Genomic DNA, 23,401 nt, shown 5'->3' with positions numbered 1-23,401 from the left:
AAATGGGATGAAATATTTCGGCCAAGCTAGGTGCAAGAATAAGGGAGAAAATTGAGTCTTGGGGTTGCAAAAAGCTAGATCCAAAAGTTGCATGCCATGCAATATTTTATTAAAAAATATTCAAGACCCTTGATCTCCCAAGCATGCAAACCCTAGTGGGCTTGCAACTTTTGCAAGGCCCATGGACTCTTTTCTAATTGTCTCAAACACATTTGAGCCCAATTATATTTTACTTGATTTTACTCAAGCCCACTAGTTAAATAATTAATTCCAATTGGGCTCTACAAGGCCCAATGTTATTTAATTAATCCAACACTTGAATTAATTTAATTATTTGGACTCTACTAGGCCCACTAGTGTTTAATTAATTCAACACTTGAATTAATTTAATTAAGTCCATAATAATGTTTATGAAAATCACAATTTCAAATACATTATTCACTTGGCCAAATTTTAATCTAGGAACACTTCCATAAATTAAAATTTATATTTTTCTCATAGAAGTCATACTTCTATTTTTCTTTACACTTATAAACTCCTTTATAAGCCGTTCAACACATTGAACTATTTTTACTTCTCATCGGGATTTACAAAGCTAGTACTTGTGTGGCCCTCAATGGTTCATTGATACAACTAGCCGTGGGTTCACATCTCTATGTGATTCGGACTAAACATGTCCTTATTCGAGCATACCCCAATTGCTCCATTCTTACTTATCAACTCCTTGATAGCAAGAACGTCAGAACTCAAGTCTGATAGTACCCAACCAATCACGTTAAACGCCTAGCAGCATCGCTTACGTGATTCCCTAGGTATCACATGATAGTGCCTGCAAGAACCATTCAATTATGGTTAGCATACAGTACGGTCCCTTCAACTCATATATCCCGACCGATTCGACAACTATTGGTTTATCGAGAGTTGTCAATGAATCGATACTATGTGTCATGTCGTAGTTGCATCGATGGTGTAATCTATGAAACCCTTTCATAATTACCACCATACTCTGATCAGAGATTTCAACCTACATACACATGATAACACATAGGATATCCATACCCGAAGGTAAGCGGTGAATCCCCGACTACAATGCTGAAAGGGATCGAATAAGGTGACCGAAAAACACAACGGAAGCTACAAAATTTTCGAAAATCACATTTTCTTGCAAGGAAATTTTCGGCCACCATGTGTACTAGTGTAGCATATACAAAAATCTCAACTTTCAAGCATAGGGTGTTGAGAAAATTACCTATCAATCTCAAAGATTGATTGTGGCTCCAACTAAGGTGTAAACACCTTAGCTCTTGAAGGTAGACAATCTACAAGCTTCACCTTTCTTTTGGACTCCTTTCTTCCAATCAAGCCCACCACTAACTAGCTAGAACCCTTCTTATTTTGCACTAGAAAAATAAGAAGATTATTCAAAGAGAAGTGATTTCTTTCCTCAACAATTGAAGAAGAAAATTGAGAGAAAAACTTGGAGAAAAATGTGAATAGTAACTCGGCCACTATTCATGCTAGGAGAGAAGGAGAGACATTTTTTTGGTTGTGGGAAAAGTTGTTCCAAAAAGTTGCATGCCATGCCTCAAAAAGTAGTCTCCCAACCTTTCACCTCCCATGCATGCATATTATATGGTTTTTAATCAAATTAAAACCTTGGACTAAATTTTAATTATCTCAAACATATTTGAGACTAATTAAACATTACTTGAATTTACCCAAGTCCCACTAGTTAAATAATTATTTTAATTGAGCTCTTCAAGACTCAATATAATTTAATTAATTCAACACTTGAATTAATTTAATTATTTGGACTCTACTAGGCCCACTAGTGTTTAATTAATTCAACACTTGAATTAATTTAATTTAGTCCATAATAATGTTTATGAAAATCACAATTTTCAATTACATTATTCACTTGGCCAATTTTAATTTAGGAACACTTCCTTAAATTAAAATTTACATTTCTCTCATAGAAGTCATACTTCTATTTTTCTTTACACTTATAAACTCATTTATAAGTCGTTCAACACATTGAACTAATTTCTCCTTTATAGAAGTCATACTTCTAATTTTCCCCACGCTTATAAACTCCTTTATAAGCCGTTCAACACATTGAACTATTTTTACTTCTCAACGGGATCTAGAAAACTAGTACTTGTGTGGCCCTCAATGGTTCATTGATACAACTAGCCGTGGGTTCACATCTCTATGTGATTCGGACTAAACATGTCCTTATATGAGCATACCCCAATTGCTCCATTCTTATTTATCAACACCTTGATAATAAGAACGTCAGAACTCAAGTCTGATAGTACCCAACCAATCACGTTAAACGCCTAGCAGCATCGCTTACGTGATTCCCTAGGTATCACATGATAGTGCCTGCAAGAACCATTCAATTATGGTTAGCGTACAGTACGGTCCCTTCAACTCATATATCCCGATCGATTCGACAACCATTGGTTTATCGAGAGTTGTCAATGAATCGATACTATGTGTCATGTCGTAGTTGCATCGTTGGTGTAATCTATGAAACCCTTTCATAATTACCACCATACTCTGGCCAGAGATTTCGATCTACATACACATGATAACACATAGGATATCCATACCCGAAGGTAAGCGGTGAATCCCCGACTACAATGCATCGACTCCTATGTGTTTCGACAGAACACCCAACCTTGCCACCTGATGACCCCATAAGAGTCGGTAAACAAGTCAAAGTGTAATTCTAGCACATAGAGTCTCAATGTTGTCCCGGGTCATAAGGACTAATTCTGTACAACCATAAACTAGGACATTTCCACTCGATAAGTGAGAACCACTTGGAAAGTCCTTTTATGGAGGGTTGTTCAGTGCACTCTACAACGAGCACCTATCTGCATGTTCGGACATCACAATGTCCCCTACCAATGAAACATGGTACTCACATCGCAGATACTAGTCTCGAACTCTAGCGGCCTATATCCTTCTTAGTGGCGGCTGAATCGACTAGGAACCGTTTAGAATATACAGTATTACAAATATGAGTTTCATGATACTCATCATATGAGCATCTCATATTCTTTCTACTATTTGTATATTCAAGGGCTTTATCTATGCAACTAGCATGGGTATACAGATAAAGATGTGCCATAATAATAATCTCAAAAATTATTAAAATAAAGATTGCTTATACATAGAGTTTCATTGTGAACACTCGGCCAACACTTGGCTCGACGGGCACCTACTCTAACAAATGCATCGACTCCTATGTGTTTCGACAGAACACCCAACCTTGCCACCTGATGACCCCATGAGAGTCGGTAAACAAGTCAAAGTGTAATTCTAGCACATAGAGTCTCAATGTTGTCCCGGGTCATAAGGACTAATTCTGTACAACCATAAACCAGGACTTTTCCACTCGATAAGTGAGAACCACTTGGAAAGTCCTTTTATGGAGGGTTGTTCAGTGCACTCTACAAGGAGCACCTATCTGCATGTTCGGACATCACAATGTCCCCTACCAATGAAACATGGTACTCACATCGCAGATACTAGTCTCTAACTCGAGCGGCCTTTATCCTTCTTAGTGGCGGCTGAATCGACTAGGAACGGTTTAGAATATACAGTATTCCAAATAAGAGTTTCATGATACTCATCATATGAGCATCTCATATTCTTTCTACTATTTGTATATTCAAGGGCTTTATCTATGCAACTAGCATGGGTATACAGATAAAGATGTGCCATAATAATAATTTCAAATATTATTAAAATAAATATTGCTTATACATAGAGTTTCATTGCGAACACTCGGCCAACACTTGGCTCGACGGGCACCTACTCTAACAATCTCCCACTTGCACTAGAGCCAACTACCCATATGCTTTAATCCCATTGATTCGCGATGCTTGTCGAATAATGGTCCAGGTAAAGGCTTAGCTAGTGGATCAACAACATTATCGGCGGAGCCGACTTTGTCAAAGACAATTCTCCTCTTTCCACAATCTCTCCGAGGATGTGGTACTTTCTCAATACTAGTTTGGATTTCTGATGAGACCTTGGCTCCTTTGCTTGAGCTAAAGCTCCCGTGTTGTCACACAACACCGGGACAGGAGCAACTCCATTAGGAATGACGCCCAACTCTTGGACGAAATTCCTTATCCAAACAGCCTCCCTTGCTGCATCTGATGCAGCAATGTATTCGGCCTCTGTGCTGGAATCCGTAGTATTGTCTCGCTTGGAACTCTTCCAAGAGACAGCAGCACCATAGAGCATGAATACAAAACCAGAGGTTGACTTCGTGTCATCGATATCGCTTTGGAAGCTAGAGTCGGTATAGCCTTCCAATTTTATTTCTCCACCCCATAGACCAAGAACAATTTATTGGTCCTTCTCAACTACTTGAGGATGTCTTTCACAGCTTTCAGTGTGGAAGACCATGGTTCGATTGATATCTACTCACTACACTTAGTGCGAAAGCCACGTCAAGACGTGTAGATATCATCCCATACATGATGCTACCAATAGCCGAAGCATACGGAATGCGTGTCATCGCCACTATCTCTGCATCAGTCTTGGGAGACAGACTTGGATAGGGACACGCCATGACACATTGGTAGGTGTCCTCCCTTGGACTCATCCATCGAGAATGGCTTCATGATGGTATCAATGTATGTGGACTGGGTGAGACCAAGCAATCTTCTCGATCTATCTCTATAGATCTGTATTCCCAATACAAAAGATGTTTCACCCAAGTCCTTCATCGAGAACTTACTCGCTAACCATATTTTAGTTGATCGCAACATTCCTACATCATTTCCAATGAGTAGAATGTCATCAACATACAACAACAGGAATGTCACAACACTCCCACTAACCCTCTTATACACATAGGGTTCCTCAGGATTCTTAGTAAATCAAACTATTTGATTGTACTGTCGAATCTGAGGTTCCAACTCCTAGATGTCTGCTTTAGATCATAAATAGATCTCTGAAGTTTGCATACCATATGCTCACTTCCGATAGATGTAAACCTTTCAGGTTAAGACATGTAAATAACTTTCTTAAAATTCTCATTAAGAAAGTTCGTCTTGACATCTATCTGCCATATCTCACAGTCATACCATGCAGCTATGGCTAGCAAAATCCTTATGGACTTGAACATTGCAATTGGGAAAAGGTTTCCTCAAAGTCAACTCCTTGTCTTTGAGTATATCCTTTTGCCACCAATCGCGTCTTGAAGGTCAACACCTTCCCATCCTCCCCAAGTCCCTGTGGGAACAGTTCCCACAGGTGGATCCACAAGATCCTACACTTGGTTCGAATGCATGGAATTCAACTCAGATTCCATTGCTTCAAGTCACTTGGATGAATTGGCATCAGATAACGCTTCTTTGAAGGTCCTTGGATCACATCCAAGATTAGGCTCATCATGGCCCTCTTCAAGAAGCAGACCATACCTCATAGGTGGTCTCGAGACTCTCTCGGTTCTTCTAGGAGCTTGTATCTCCTCACTTAGCTCATTGGGTGTGGGTTCTACAACTGTGGGTGTCTCTCGAACCTCTTCGAGTTCTATCATCTCGCCCTTTCTATCCAATAGAAATTCCTTTTCCAAAAAGGTTGCGTTCCTAGAAACAAACACCTTTGTTTCTTGGGGATGATAGAAGCAATATCCAACTGAATTCCTTGGATATCCCACAAAGTAGCATAAAATGGATCGACTATCCAATTTATCTCCCATTACCTGCTTCACATAAGCAGGGCTCCCCATATTCTAAGATGAGAATATTTGGGAGGCTTACCCATCCATATCTCATATGGTGTCTGCCTTTGAATGGACATTTAATGGAATATCTTTTAATTTTAAGTTATAGAGATCGTTTTCAAGTTCGCCAGTACCAATCAAACATTCATTCATGTAAATGTTGCAAACACCTTTGCAAAATAAACAAGAATATCCATTTTTATCAGCATAGAAATGGAAACAATGTTTTTTTACAAAATTAGGTACAAACAAAACATCTCATAAAATTAACTTAAACTATCGTTCAATAATAAGTAAACATCCTTAATAGCCTTGGCAGCAACTCTTGCTCCATTGTCCATCCTAAAGAAGGTCACACCTTCCTTAAGCTTCCTACTTCTTCCCATCACCTGTAACCCATTACAGAGATGTGAGTCACAACAAGGTATCTAATACCCAAGAAGTAGAGTTAATTGAAATGTTTACTTAAATTTAGAACATACCGTTTCCAGAACACTTCTGGGCCAGATATTCCTTGCAATTTCGCTTCCAATGTCCAGGCTTCTTGCAGTGATGACAAACATCACCAGTCTTGTCAGCCTTAACTGGTCTGGCTGCCTCAACGGGATTCGGTGATTGCCTCATCAAGGGCACGTTCTTCTTGGGACGTTGGAAAGAACTCTTCTTTCCATTCCCATGTGGATCAATCTTCGTACCAGATGAAGAACCCACATAAAGAACCAACTTCTCTTTCTTGATAGTGGACTCAAAGGTAACAAGCATGTTCACCAACTCCTCAAGGGTCGGTTCCATCTTGTTCATGTTGAAATTCACCACAAAAGGATCAAATGAGCTAGGCAGCGATAACAGCAATACGTCGGTGGTCAACTCAGAAGGCAAGATCAAATCCATGCCAACGAGCTTGTCCACGAGCCCGATCACCTTTAGGCCATGCTCATGGACCGAGGTCCCATCTCGCATGCGCAAAGTGATCAGCTCCTTGACGGTAGCATGCCTAAGAGGACGCGTTTGCTCTCCAAAGAGCTCTTTGAGGTGCAAATGAATGTCAGCATCATTCTTTGCACCCTCAAAACGCCTCTGCAGCTCATCGTTCATAGAAGTTAGCATATAACACCTGGCTATCAAGTCATGGTCACACCATTCCTTGTAAGCCTGCAATTCCTCAGGAGTGCAGTCAGTCGGAGCCTCAACAGGGGGCGACTGAGTCAGTGTATATGTTACCCTTTCCGAATTCAAGACTATTTTCAAATTTCTTAGCCAAGTGAGGTAATTAGGTCCAGTTAATATGTGTTTGTCGAGTATTACAGATATCGAATTGCGCATCGAAGACATTATTGATTTGTACTGAAAAGTAAAAACAGATAAATGTTGATGACTATTTTAAATATTTAGTAAGATATGAAGTTTGGACTTTTACTTCATAAATATTAGCTCCCACTGTTTTGACATTTTCACTACCCTCTAGTGAAAACGGGAAACTCCTTTCCTCAGTAGGTACGTAAGGTCCAATTAGCGAATTATGATCCCGATTATACAGCCAATCACAATTCCTAAAAGGTAGTTTCCCAATTGCATCACAATGCAACCCTTAACGTAAACTTTTGTCTCACGTTTGATTAGGACCCATTATAGACGTCGTTCATCTTTACGTGTCAAGCCTTACCCATCGATGTTGAACCTTAATGGACGGTCGCCATGAGTTCCCTCAATTATCTGAGCCGAAGTCATGGGAGTTCCACGTAGTTCACATCATTATGTCAATGGATGTCACAGCTTTCCGGCACCCAGGGCTCCCCCAATAATATGAGCCGAGCCCCGAGTACGGGTAGCGTTCATCATGCACCCATTGTCGATGGAAGACAAGGAAATTATAAACAAATTTATAATTCCCCTTTTCGGACTTGATATTAATTTTGATTCTTATTCAAAATGAGGGTTTTTAATTTTGAAAGGTCTCATCATTAATTTTATTTTAAAAGCTCGCCATGTTTGATCGTATGTTTGCCGGATTCATGCAACTTTGTTATTATAATAATAATAACGCACATACTCATTATTTATAACATATCATGCATATATTATAAATAGAAAACAATACAAAGATGATCAATTGCCCCAATACTAATGGCCCGTGTGAGCCAAACACGGGCATAGGTCCAATCCTAGGGTAAATGCACGGGATGCAATGCAACTAAATTATTACATTAGCATCCAATATTACATGTCTTCGATCTTCATAATCACCAAGGCCACCATCTTCCAATCTTGATCTTCCCCTATTCTAATATTTACAAATAAATATCCATGGCACATAGGGATACATCTCATGGGGTGGGAACGGGCGATAAACCAAGCCCACTTTAAATTGATAATTATTACAATCATACAACACAAATATCCTAGCATACACCTAGCAAATTGGGCTTGGGCTTTTGATCATCCTTCATGCATAATATCACATATCATACACCATCAATTAATTATCACTATAATTAATTGATCCAATATTATATATCTTGATCCAATCACTAACCGCCACAATTATAAATTAAATTAACAAAGTATACAAACACCTTTGTCTACTTTCAAATTAATTTATTTATAATCGAATTTCTTGTAAATCACAATTTACTATAAATAATTAAAGTCCTACTTCAATTATTTATTTTATGAGAAAATATGTGCAACAATTGTAAATTTAAACTTAAGGGCCCAAAACTCATTTTTAACCAAAAATATTTTTGGCCCATTTAAATTTCACAAATTATGTTGTCCATCCAATGGCCCAACATCTCAAGGCCCATGACACTAAGATTCTCCAAAACACTTTTGGAAACCCTAGTCGTCATCGCCGTCGCCGGAGCTCCGTCGCCGGATTCCGGCAACAAATTTTTTTTTTATTAATTTAAAAACTGAAAGCATTTCGGGCTGCCCGAAAAATCATTTTTTTTTTTTTGTTTGAAGTTTAAAAATTTTCGGCCCTTGAGATTTTTATGCACAAAAATTCTCATGCGGTTAGAAATCGATCTCAACATAATATTATGCAAATATTACACAAAAACCGTAACCATAGCTCGGATACCACTTGAAAGAGGACCGGTTACGGTGGCCAGAAGCGCAACGGAAGTCAAAAATTTTAAATTTAATCACTAAATTTCGGCCACCCTTGGTTTAGGTGTAATATTTACAAAAACTCCAAAAACATGCATAGGATGTTTAAGAAAGATTACCTATCAACCTCTTGAGGTTGATGTAATGGCTCCAACTAAAGTATGAATACTTTAGCTCTTCTTTGGTAGACAAATCTACAAGCACACCCTCTTCCTCTTCAAGAATTAGGCCCACCACTTAGCTATGTAAATCCCCTCAAGTTTTGCACTAGAAAAACTTGAGGATTTTTCAATGAGAAGACTTTTATTCTCCAACACTTGAAGAACAAAAGAGAGAAGAAAAATGTGAGAGAAAAATGGGATGAATATTTCGGCCAAGCTAGGTGCAAGAATAAGGGAGAAAATTGAGTCTTGGGGTTGCAAAAAGCTAGATCCAAAAGTTGCATGCCATGCAATATTTTATTAAAAAGTATTCAAGACCCTTGATCTCCCAAGCATGCAAACTCTAGTGGGCTTGCAACTTTTGCAAGGCCCATGGACTCTTTTCTAATTGTCTCAAACACATTTGAGCCCAATTATATTTTACTTGATTTTAATCAAGCCCACTAGTTAAATAATTAATTCCAATTGGGCTCTACAAGGCCCAATGTTATTTAATTAATCCAACACTTGAATTAATTTAATTATTTGGACTCTACTAGCCCACTAGTGTTTAATTAATTCAACACTTGAATTAATTTAATTAAGTCCATAATAATGTTTATGAAAATCACAATTTTCAAATACATTATTCACTTGGCCAAATTTTAATCTAGGAACACTTCCATAAATTAAAATTTATATTTTTCTCATAGAAGTCATACTTCTATTTTTCTTTACACTTATAAACTCCTTTATAAGCCGTTCAACACATTGAACTATTTTTACTTCTCATCGGGATTTACAAAGCTAGTACTTGTGTGGCCCTCAATGGTTCATTGATACAACTAGCCGTGGGTTCACATCTCTATGTGATTCGGACTAAACATGTCCTTATTCGAGCATACCCCAATTGCTCCATTCTTACTTATCAACTCCTTGATAGCAAGAACGTCAGAACTCAAGTCTGATAGTACCCAACCAATCACGTTAAACGCCTAGCAGCATCGCTTACGTGATTCCCTAGGTATCACATGATAGTGCCTGCAAGAACCATTCAATTATGGTTAGCGTACAGTACGGTCCCTTCAACTCATATATCCCGACCGATACGACAACTATTGGTTTATCGAGAGTTGTCAATGAATCGATACTATGTGTCTTGTCGTAGTTGCATCGATGGTGTAATCTATGAAACCCTTTCATAATTACCACCATACTCTGATCAGAGATTTCAACCTACATACACATGATAACACATAGGATATCCATACCCGAAGGTAAGCGGTGAATCCCCGACTACAATGCATCGACTCCTATGTGTTTCGACAGAACACCCAACCTTGCCACCTGATGACCCCATGAGAGTCGGTAAACAAGTCAAAGTGTAATTCTAGCACATAGAGTCTCAATGTTGTCCCGGGTCATAAGGACTAATTCTGTACAACCATAAACCAGGACTTTTCCACTCGATAAGTGAGAACCACTTGGAAAGTCCTTTTATGGAGGGTTGTTCAGTGCACTCTACAAGGAGCACCTATCTGCATGTTCGGACATCACAATGTCCCCTACCAATGAAACATGGTACTCACATCGCAGATACTAGTCTCTAACTCGAGCGGCCTTTATCCTTCTTAGTGGCGGCTGAATCGACTAGGAACGGTTTAGAATATACAGTATTCCAAATAAGAGTTTCATGATACTTATCATATGAGCATCTCATATTCTTTCTACTATTTGTATATTCAAGGGCTTTATCTATGCAACTAGCATGGGTATACAGATAAAGATGTGCCATAATAATAATTTCAAATATTATTAAAATAAAGATTGCTTATACATAGAGTTTCATTGCGAACACTCGGCCAACACTTGGCTCGACGGGCACCTACTCTAACATGTTCGTCGTAGACCTTTGCAGTTTGAGGTTGGCGATCACGTGTTTTTGAAGATAGCACCTCTCAAGGGTGTGATGCGATTTGGCAAGAAGGGTAAGTTGAGTCCGAGGTTTATTGGCCCCTTTGAGATCTTGGACAGAGTTGGTGATCGAGCCTACAGGTTAGCCCTACCGCCAGATCTTGACAGAGTCCATAATGTTTTTCACGTATCGATGCTCAGGAAGTATATTGCGAATCCTTCCCATGTTCTTCACCACGAGCCATTGGACTTGACGCCGAATTTGACGTACCAAGAGATTCCGATTCAGATTCTGGACCGCAAAGTTAAAGTTTTGAGGAACAAAGAGATCGGCATCGTTAAAGTTCTTTGGAGGAACCATTTGATCGAATAGGCTACGTGTGAACCAGAGGATGAGATGAGAGAGAGATATCCTGAGTTATTTGTGCAGTGACGTCAATTTCGAGGACGAAATTCCCTTAAGGAGGGGAGATTGTAATAGCCGAGCCCGGTGTACAGTACGGTTTAAGTTTTGTATGTTTATTTGGATTATTTGATTAGATGTTTAGATTTGTGTTTATGGGCCATAGTATTGTTGGTTATTATTGTCTTGAGGTGTAGTTGTTGTTGGTTGTTCGTTTCAGCATTTCGGATCGATTTTGGTTGCATTGTTTTCTTTCTTGGCCGTGACCAGAGTGCACCCGCGCTCATAGTTGGACCGCCCCTGCGGTAGACTGTTCATGATTTTTGGAGTTGGAGAACCGTAGCATCACCGCACCCGCGTTGGCATGGGACCGCACCCGCGGTATTAGCAGCGCCGCACCCGCGGTCGTAGTGTTTCAGAATTTGGTGGTTTTGCCGTGAGCATGGCGCACCCGCGGTGCTTGTATGAGCGCACCCGCGGTCATGCTTTATTGAGGTATGGCCGAGATATTTAGTGCCTTTTTGGAGTGGTTGGCCATACTTTACCTTTTTCCTTCTTCTTCATTTCGATTTTCTCTCTACCAAATAGGGTTTTCTTCCATTTCTTTTGCTTCCTATCTTCAATCCAAGATTCTAGTTGGCGATTCGACTTGAGATCGAGGTTCTCCTTGGTGCTAGGAAGCTAAGGTAAGCTTTTCGTGTGATTATTTCATGGTTTTGGAAGAGAGATGATATGGGTTTGTTGACTTTGTTGGATTTATGGATTAATTGACATGCGTTCTTGATTATTGAGTTGATGATGGTGATATTTTTGGATTATTGTTGTAGGTGGTGTTCAAGAGCTTAGATTGAGGTGTTCTTGTGGTAGTAAGTGGAATTTCATCCCTTGTGCTCACATGATGTATATGTATTGTATTTCAAAGATTTTAATGTGTTATTCCCTTCATTGGCTTCATAATTATGTATTGATTCACTTGTATATCTATTGGAGGCATTGTATGTCTCAATTGTATTGAAAATGGAATACAAAGAGTATAGTTTCCAAAGTGTTTGATAATGTCAAAGAGAGTTTAAAAGTTTTATGGATTGATAGATATATAGTCAGAGATTGCAAGCAATTAGTTGATCAACGACCATAGGCTTATATCCCTCAGAGTTGTCGATATATATCGATGGGATACGAGCACCACAGACAGAGTTACTATTGATATCAATCCATACCAGAGTAAAGAGAAATATCATCTTATTGCTATGCTATTGCTATGATATTATTTCAGAGTTGATGGTATTTATGTTTTAAAGCCATGTTTTACAGAGTATGCTATGTTCATTGCTATGTTAGAGTTCCACTTGCTGAGTTTTATACTCATTTCAGTTATTTTCATGTGATGCAGATAAGAGCGACGGGCCAGGACGTTGACTGTGGATGAGAGTCATATGCATACGAAGTTGGAAGGATGTCATTTTTGGACATGATCATAGGAATGATATTTTGTATTTTTGTTATGTCATTTGAATGATCATGTATTTATTTTGTTGCAAATATTTTGTAAATGATTTTATGTTATAAAATTGTAATCCTTCCATCCCTCAATTGAAAATTTTAATTTCCGTTGTATTTTAATTGTAACGGGTCAAGGTGTCACACATGTTGAGCTCTTTCTGAGAGAACAAATACTTCAAACTCTTGTGGTTCGTGAAAATCTCACACTTTTCGCCGTACAAGTAGTGTCTCCATATCTTCAAGGCGAAAACCACAGCTGCCAGGGTCTTGAATACTTCAAACAGGAGCTGTCGTCAACTCTTGAAATGCACTCTGGCTGTGGGGACCCGGACGCTAATCAAATTCTTAATCATGTTTAAGACTAATTAATCAATTATAAAACAGGGTCAATTTTTTTTTTTTTTTCTTTTAATATACAAAGCGGAAACGTAATGTAATTAACTTCAAATTACATATTAAACCTAAACATACACATCATGTATTATCTACAAGGATTTAACTAGGTTCAACTACATATCAGTGCTGAATCCTAAGTTGCTTCGAAGCCCGGATCTCCACGCTATCTAGTCCAGCCTCTTTCTTCTCTTGACCCTGAACCTGCCCCACCTGTTGTCATGCACACATACAAAACAAGACAACAGCCGGATAACTCCGGTGAGATATAAATATCCCAGTATAAACAATGTAAACGTGCAATCATATAAAAACATATATAAAAGCATATAAGCAATAATCATAACATGTATCAAATCAGAACATGAAACAATATCAAGAATAACTCTTATTCTAAACATGTACCATCATCAGGAACATAATCAACATCAAATAATATAAATCAATATCAAGCAATGACTCACACTCAGACTCAAACTCAACTCAAACAACGCGTCGTCTCAGACTCGACTCAACTCTAACCTAGGGATCCCGATGTCTGGACATTTACAAATATATCGAATCTCAGTCGATAGGAATGCATCAATCCCTAAACGGCATCGATATAAATCATATATCCAGTGTCTGGGCGAATCAGTCTCAGAAGTGACGAATCAGTCAAGGATTATGCGAATCAGCAATGTCTGGGCGACTCAGCCGCAGAATTGACGAATCAGTCAATGATTAGACGAATCAGTCTATAGATAGGCGAATCAGCCTATGACTCAACGACTCAGTAGTCACTACATGCATTCAGTAATTAGGCAAATCAGCCGATGAATATACAATTCAACAGTCAATACATGCTTTGGCTATGAATCACTAGCCTACGAACATCAATCTCAGACATATAATGCCTATAACTCCATAGTCTACAAACATCAATCACAAATATCAAAACAATCATAAAAGTATGTGATTTAGGGAAACTCGAGTCAAACCTCACTCGAGTTGTGCAATCCCAACTCAACATTAATTTATACCTTTCACTCTGATACTCTGCCTCTGTCGAAGTCTCGAATTCAAACCTGTCAATATTACTCTGAAATGCCAATACCGAGAAGTATAATATCAATACCTCACTCCATTCAAATCTGTTATACGCAATACTCAATCTAATTCAATATTGACGGCATAACATTATCACCTCAATACATCCAGCAATATCATATCAATCAAATATTAATTATAATATCTCGTACTCAATAATACTCCAACCCTGATATCAATTCTCAATCAACTTAACTTTAAAAATCATAACAATTTCATATGGTATCTTTTTCTTAGTCCGGTTTCGATTATACGATGTCTAACATGCCAAGAACAGCATATATGAATCATATTAGATTCTGACAATACCATAATTTCAAATCATATCAAAACGTAGCAAAACTTACATCCAGTTGTAGCCTACGTCGATAGGAACACCGTACCGAAGTCGGATTCAAAATATGACGGACGGATTTCTCACAAAAGGCGTAAGGATTTTTCAATTCTTTTCCCAAACCTTTTCTCGATTCTTGCTTCCCTGATTCTGAAGAATTCGTGCCTTTATATATATATATATATATATATACACTAATGCATGTAAGGCAAGTGGCTCGCCCCTTTGTGCCGCACGTCTCGCGCATATGCGCGACTTCCTCGGCGCATATGCGCGAGACCTTCGGGTCTCGTGCTTGGCTTGCTCGGCATCTCGCGCATATGCGCGCCAATCTTCCGCGCATGTGCGCGAAGCTTTCTTCGCAACTCTCGGCCACCCTCGCGCATATGCGCGCCTTCTGCCGCGCATGTGCGCCACCCTTCCTGGAACTCTCGCGCATGTGCGCGCATATAATCGCGCACATGCGCCAACCTTTCTGTTTGGCACCATGAGCTCCTGCCCTGCTCGTGCATGTGCGCGCCAATCTTCGCGCAAATGCGCGAGACCTTCGGCTCTCGCACCCACGATTTCACCAACAGACTTTTAATTCGTGTCCTGGTTAGCCCTTTAATAATCGTCTTGATTAAGAATCAATAATCGTAATTGACACGATATTAAATCTCGGGCATTACATTTCTCCCCCTGTTAAATCTGAGTTCGTCCTCGAACTCATAAACATTCAATTCAGATATAGCAGAAGAAATGTAGACAGAGCTTAAATCCAATTCTTCTCTTAATGAATCTATTCTGAAATCCATCTCACCGTACTGGCTATACAACATCCGTATACATTAATCAATAGTTCGTAACAACTCAACTTCATCAGCTGTTATCGAATCTATTTATCTTAATCAACGATATATTCGATCGTTGGTCTCAGTTACCAACAGTCATCTTCCGACGTTGGCATATTCGGCTTGTCTATCTTGGGCTGCCTTCATTTTCTTCTGACTCAACTTCATTCTTTCAGTCATATCTCTGATCATGTCAGGTTCAATCTCAGGAACCTCAGAGATATCTTTCACTAAAGAGGGAATCGACACCTCTTTTCGTGCAATACTTCGAAAGAAGTTATTTCAATACACGTCTGATAGTTATGATGGTTCGAAAACTCACCAAATGGCATTGCTTCTTGCCATCTAGTGCTAAAATCAAACACTACTGCTTTCAACATATCCTCCAATGTCAGGATCGTCTACTCAGACTATCCCTCGGTCTGTGGATGATTGCGGTACTAAAAGGTAACTTTATACCTAAAGCCTACTGCAAACTCTGTCCAACGTACGATATAAACCAAAAATCACGGTCTACTTCAATCGACTTTGGCACTCTATGCAGTCTGATCACTCATCTGACATAAATTTCAGTCATCTGGTCATATCGGTACATCATCTTGTACTGAATAAGGCATGCGAATTGGTCAATCGATCAATCACAACCCAAATCGCATCACAACCTCGGGAGGATATCAGTAATCTCATTATAAAATTCATGGAATTGTGATCTCCTTTCCTTACAGGAATAGTCAAACTCTGTAATAGTCCTCCGGGTTTCATTTTCTCAGCCTTCATCTGTTGGCAATTTAGATATTTGGCTACAAATTCAGCAATATCAGCTTTCATTTGTTTCCACCAACACTGTCTTCTATCTGATTCAAACTCGAATTCAGAATAGCAACACTATTCAGTCGGATTCAAGACATCACTCATTAGTACCGATCTGCTAAACTCATAAAACCGCAAATATCTGACACTGATATTCACCTTGGTCAACTAAGCACGGTTAACTCAATCTCTCTGACTGAACTCAGATCTGAAATCTTATCATGGGAAAACATTACTTACTTTCATATCATTGGTAAATCAGCCAATGATAGACTCAATTTCAGTAAATCAACTGAAGACATAAGGAGTCATTCTGTTCCTTTCTGTACTAATCGAATCATAGCTAGTACGAATTATCAAAGGAATTCTCAATCTAGAATCCTTATCGTACAATATTCATCCCTTGGCCATCTCAGGTTCAATTCTCACCCTCTTCTAAAATTAATCTAGGGTAGCTCTGTACTTGATCCGCATATCAATATCCGTAATGCAGTCCCAAACTCAGACAACATCGGTACAATACTAGCTATCATATACTCTAACTCGATCTCATTCTTATCCTACTGTAGTATACCAGATCTAACAGAACTCACTGATACCAGATCTTTTCTCAAAGGAACAGAAACACATACTACAGTAACTAGGGATTCAACAGATAATGCATGGATCAATGCAAATTTTTCAGAAATAAAAATATGTGAAGCACCGGTATCCCTCAATACATATGCAGGATAATCAAACAAATCAGTTACCTGCAAAATTGTCATCTGGTGTTTCCTGAGCCTGCTCCTCGGTCAAAGCAAATACTCTGGCCTGCTGTCTAGGAGGCTGGCCAACTGTCTGGCTTCCTCCTGGCCTCTGCTGTGACTGAGATGGTGCTGGCTGAAATGAAGGAACAGCAGCTGATCGTCTACTCCACTGTGCCGCTGATCCGGATGGTTCGGCTTCCTGGGATCTTTGGGAAACCCTCTGCGGACATACTCTGGCAAAATGTCCCTGTTGTTTGCAGAAGTGGCAACTACCAAGTACTCCTTGGCATTGCTCAGTGGAATGTCTCCCTCCACAATTTACGCAGTAAGCTCCAGTATAACTCTGTTGGGGACCACTAGAACTAGAGGAACTGCCGCCAGACTTCTTAAACTGCTTTCCTCTAGCCTTCAGAAATTCTTTCTTTCCACCACTACTATCACTCTCGAATCTGGAAAGTGGTTGCGGTGGTCTCCATTCTTGAGGCACAAATGCAGCTCCTCTCTGCCTTATCAGGCCCGCCTCAGCGCCCTTTGCTCTATTCATGGCATCAGCAAAGTTATTGGGTCGCCCTGTGTTCACCAATGTAAAAATATCGGGGTTCAGGCCATTGCTGAACTGGTCAGCAGTAGCTTCTTCGCTGTCCTCCACATGTGGAGCAAATTTCAGTAAAGAGGAGAACTTAGATACATACTCCTCTATGTTCATCTGTCCCTACTTTAGATTGGCAAACTCTGCCCCCTTGTCTTTTCTGTACGATACGGGAAAGAACCGTTGATAAAATTCAGTTCTAAACATATTCCAGGTGATCGTCGTACCTCTATGCTCGAAGGCTCTCTTTCTCGTAATCCACCAGTCCTTGGCAACATCGTGCAACTGGTGTCCAATTAATTTCACTCTCTTCTCATCTGTATACTCCAAGGAGTCAAAAAGCATTTCTATATCCCCAAGCCAACTCTCGCATTCTACAGCATTCTCTGTTCCTTTCAAAGTCGGCGGATGAAATGACTGAAATCGTTTCAGTAACATTTCCATTGGATTCGGTGTTACATCCATTGAAGGATTTGATGTACTACCCTGTTCTGGAATTCGTCTAGGAGGCATATCTGAAACTCAAAAGGATTAGTGACCCAATCCAACACATCTGTTTCAATTCAATCTCCCTCTCGATCATCTTACTGCTGATCGAGAATCAATTCAGATTCGTGCCCAATAATACATATTACAAAATCAAATCAGATAAATCAAGTAACATGTATTATATAAAGCAGTAAGCATGCTAGCATTCACAAGCAAGGAAAGAAAACCTCAATCTACCCCGCTCACTATCCTCTTCTATCTCAATCTCTAGAAGCCACAGTTCTAGTACCTACAGCTCTGATACCACCTGTTGTGGGGACCCGGACGCTAATCAAATTCTTAATCATGTTTGGGACTAATTAATCAATTATAAAACAGGGTCAAAAGTTTTTTTTTTCTTTTAATATACAAATCGGAAACGTAATGTAATTAACTTCAAATTAATATTAAACCTAAACATACACATCATGTATTATCTACAAGGATTTAACTAGGTTCAACTACATATCAGTGCTGAATCCTAAGTTGCTTCGAAGCCCGGATCTCCACGCTATCTAGTCCAGCCTCTTTCTTTTCTTGACCCTGAACCTGCCCCACCTGTTGTCATGCACACATACAAAACAAGACAACAGCCGGATAACTCCGGTGAGATATAAATATCCCAGTATAAACAATGTAAACGTGCAATCATATAAAAACATATATATAAGCATATAAGCAATAATCATAACATGTATCAAATCAGAACATGAAACAATATCAAGAATAACTCTTATTCTAAACATGTACCATCATCAGGAACATAATCAACATCAAATAATATAAATCAATATCAAGCAATGACTCACACTCAGACTCAAACTCAACTCAAACAACGCGTCGTCTCAGACTCGACTCAACTCTAACCTAGGGATCCCGATGTCTGGACATTTACAAATATATCGAATCTCAGTCGATAGGAATGCATCAATCCCTAAACGGCATCGATATAAATCATATATCCAGTGTCTGGGCGAATCAGCCTCAGAAGTGACGAATCAGTCAAGGATTATGCGAATCAGCAATGTCTAGGCGACTCAGCCGCAGAATTGACGAATCAGTCAATGATTAGACGAATCAGTCTATAGATAGGCGAATCAGCCTATGACTCAACGACTCAGTAGTCACTACATGCATTCAGTAATTAGGCAAATCAGCCGATGAATATACAATTCAACAGTCAATACATGCTTTGGCTATGAATCACTAGCCTACGAACATCAATCTCAGACATATAATGCCTATAACTCCATAGTCTACAAACATCAATCACAAATATCAAAACAATCATAAAAGTATGTGATTTAGGGAAACTCGAGTCAAACCTCACTCGAGTTGTGCAATCCCAACTCAACATTAATTTATACCTTTCACTCTGATACTCTGCCTCTGTCGAAGTCTCGAATTCAAACCTGTCAATATTACTCTGAAATGCCAATACCGAGAAGTATAATATCAATACCTCACTCCATTCAAATCTGTTATACGCAATACTCAATCTAATTCAATATTGACGGCATAACAGTATCACCTCAATACATCCAGCAATATCATATCAATCAAATATTAATTCTAATATCTCGTACTCAATAATACTCCAACCCTGATATCAATTCTCAATCAACTTAACTTTAAAAATCATAACAATTTCATATGGTATCTTTTTATCAGTCCGGTTTCGATTATACGATGTCTAACATGCCAAGAACAGCATATATGAATCATATCAGATTCTGACAATACCATAATTTCAAATCATATCAAAACGTAGCAAAACTTACATCCAGTTGTAGCCTACGTCGATAGGAACACCGTACCGAAGTCGGATTCAAAATCTGACGGACGGATTTCTCACAAAAGGCGTAAGGATTTTTCAATTCTTTTCCCAAACCTTTTCTCGATTCTTGCTTCCCTGATTCTGAAGAATTCGTGCCTTTATATATATATATATATATATATATACACTAATGCATGTAAGGCAAGTGGCTCGCCCCTTTGTGCCGCACGTCTCGCGCATATGCGCGACTTCCTCGGCGCATATGCGCGAGACCTTCGGGTCTCGTGCTTGGCTTGCTCGGCAGCTCGCGCATATGCGCGCCAATCTTCCGCGCATGTGCGCGAAGCTTTCTTCGCAACTCTCGGCCACCCTCGCGCATATGCGCGCCTTCTGCCGCGCATGTGCGCCACCCTTCCTGGAACTCTCGCGCATGTGCGCGCATATAATCGCGCACATGCGCCAACCTTTCTGTTTGGCACCATGAGCTCCTGCCCTGCTCGCGCATGTGCGCGCCAATCTTCGCGCAAATGCGCGAGACCTTCGGCTCTCGCACCCACGATTTCACCAACAGACTTTTAATTCGTGTCCTGGTTAGCCCTTTAATAATCGTCTTGATTAAGAATCAATAATCGCAATTGACACGATATTAAATCTCGGGCATTACACTGGCAATCAATGGACCACTCGAACTTCACAGTCTTCCTCGTCAAATTGGTCAATGGCAAGGCAATCTTGGAGAAATCTGAAATAAAGCGACGATAATAACCCGCCAAACCAAGGAAACTGCGTACCTCAGAAACAGTAGTAGGAATAGGCCACTTCTGAACTGCCTCTATCTTCACTGGATCAAAAGCTATGCCATCCTTCGAAACAACATGGCCTAGAAAAGAAATCCGATCCAAACAAAATTCACACTTCTTCAACTTGGCAAACAACCTCTTCTCTCTCAACAATCGGAGAACAACTCTGAGATGCTCTGCATGAAGCTCTCTGGTCTTGGAATAGATCAAGATGTCATCGATGAAGACAATGACGAAGCTATCCAAATAAGGCTTGAACACACGGTTCATTAGATCCATAAAGACTGAAGGGGCATTGGTTAGACCAAAAGACATCACAAGAAACTCATAATGACCATACCTGGTCCGGAACGCTGTCTTAGGGATATCAGACTCCCTAACCTTCAACTGATAATAGCCAGACCGAAGATCAATCTTCGAAAATACAGTAGCACCATGAAGCTGATCAAACAAATCATATATCCGTGGCAACAGATACTTATTCTTGACAGTCACTTTGTTGAGGTCTCTGTAATCGATACACAACCGCAACGACCCATCCTTCTTCTTGACAAAAAGAACCGGAGCTCCCCAAGGCGAAGAACTCGGACGAATAAAACCCTTGTCCAAAAGATCCTGCTACTGCGTCTTCAACTCCTTCATCTCGGTAGGGGCCATTTGGTACGGAGGCTTAGAAATAGGAACCGTACCTGGAGCTAAATCAATCACAAACTCAACATCTCTGTCCGGCGGCAAACCCGGCACATCATTCTCAAACACATCAGCAAACTCCCTCACAACATCGATATCATCAATATTCGACTTAATCATTCTATCCACATCCACAATAGAAGCCAGAAATACATCACAACCTCTACACATCAACTTCTCAGCCTCAAGACAAGAAATAAAAGGAAGGACCAGCGAAGTACCTGCACTGGCGAGAACTCCTCCCTTAATGCTATCATCTGCAAAGGTCACCGTCTTAGCAACGCAATCAATAACAACACGATAGGTCAACAGCCAATCCATGCCAAGAATAACATCAAAGGCAACCATCGGGATAACAATCAAATCAGCAAAAACAACTCGCTCCTCAATATGAACAGGGCATGCATAAACAATAGACGTCAGGCACAACACGTCCCCCGAAGGCAAAACAACATTAATGTTATGAATCTTGACACGAATAAATAGCAAACACGATTAAAAATAAATCGCACCCTCTATTCAATTGCGATAATAAGATTTGTGTGTTTTCCCGATCTTTTGAATCAAGTATGGTTGTGTTATTCACCTCTAAACTACGAAAAGTCTAGCAACAAATAAACACGGAATAACAATCGAAAATTAGGACGAATCTTCGAAGAACGATGTCTACGACAATCCACACAAGAACGATCGACAAACGCCACAAAGTTAGAAACTTTGATAAGTTTGATTTGATTTAACAAAGCTAAAGCCTTGAAAAGTTGAGACAAAATTCTCACAAGTTTGATAAAACTCAAAATAATATGTGTATTGTGTGTTCAAAATTCGTCCATTATGTTTACATATCAAAAGGATTACTAGAATCTAGTTTCCTAACAAAGCAAAACTCTAAAGAAGGAAATAAAATCGCGCAGAAAACACTAGACGCGGACCCCGTGCAGACCTCCGTGTCCGGGTCCGTGTACATATTGTAAATAATCTTCAGTCGGGAACAAGGGACACGGACCCCGTGCTCACCTCCGTTTACGGGTCCGTGTAGGCACTGTCTTCACCAAATACATAGGGCACGGACCCCGTGCCTGGGTCCGTCTTCAGGTCCGTGTAGGCACTGGAAAAGCTCATCTCAGGTTGTAAAGGACACGGACCCCGTGTGTAGGTCTGTGTGCAGGTCTGTCCAGACTCGGTCAGCTCCCCCAATGCTTGAATGACATTCCGTTGGCCTCCCAACGTACTCCCATGCATCACGACCCCTTCAGGCTTGCTCATGACTCCTAGTAGTGCCTCCTTGAATCTCTTTAGTCGACCCCTCGTGATTGGTCCCTCCGGCAACTGCAAAGGATCCCATGCTTTCCTTGGGACGTCCATGTTCGCATCAATTGAACTGGAGGGGAAGAACAGAAGGAACTATACCCAAAGATCTCAAAAAAAATTCAGACATAAAAGAATGAGTAGCACCAGTATCAATCAAAGTCGTAGCTACTCTGCCTGAAATCAAAATAGTGCTAGAGATCACAGAAGAATCATGGTTTATACCTTCCTTGGTCATCGTAAAGATGCGACCCTGCACCTTATCCTTGCTCGCTCCCCTTGGACAATCTTTAGCAATGTGGCCTGCAGTGCCACAACGATAACAAGAATGAGTGCCAAATCTGCACTCTCCTCGGTGATGTCTGCTGCATTTAGGACACAGCGGCTTCTCGGGATCAACTAGAACTGACGGTGGTCTAGGACTCGATTCCATCTTGCCCTTCCCTTTGAAACGATCTTTGCCTCTCTGATTCGAGCCAAGGCCTCTCTGAACACTAGCTTGATGCCTCTCTCTAGCGATATCCTTCTCGTCTTGCTCGGCCAACAACGCCATCGACACGATCTCTTTAAAAGTCACAGCTTTGGACATGTTGATATCCCTCCGAATCTCTGCTCTAAGGCCTCGAATGAAGTGATCGCATTTGTCCTTGTCGTTTGAAGCAATATACGGAGCAAATA

The sequence above is a fragment of the Primulina eburnea genome, chromosome 2 (genome assembly GCF_022965805.1).
Source record: "Primulina eburnea isolate SZY01 chromosome 2, ASM2296580v1, whole genome shotgun sequence".
Lineage (NCBI taxonomy): Eukaryota > Viridiplantae > Streptophyta > Magnoliopsida > Lamiales > Gesneriaceae > Primulina > Primulina eburnea.
This window is presented reverse-complemented; position numbering follows the sequence as displayed.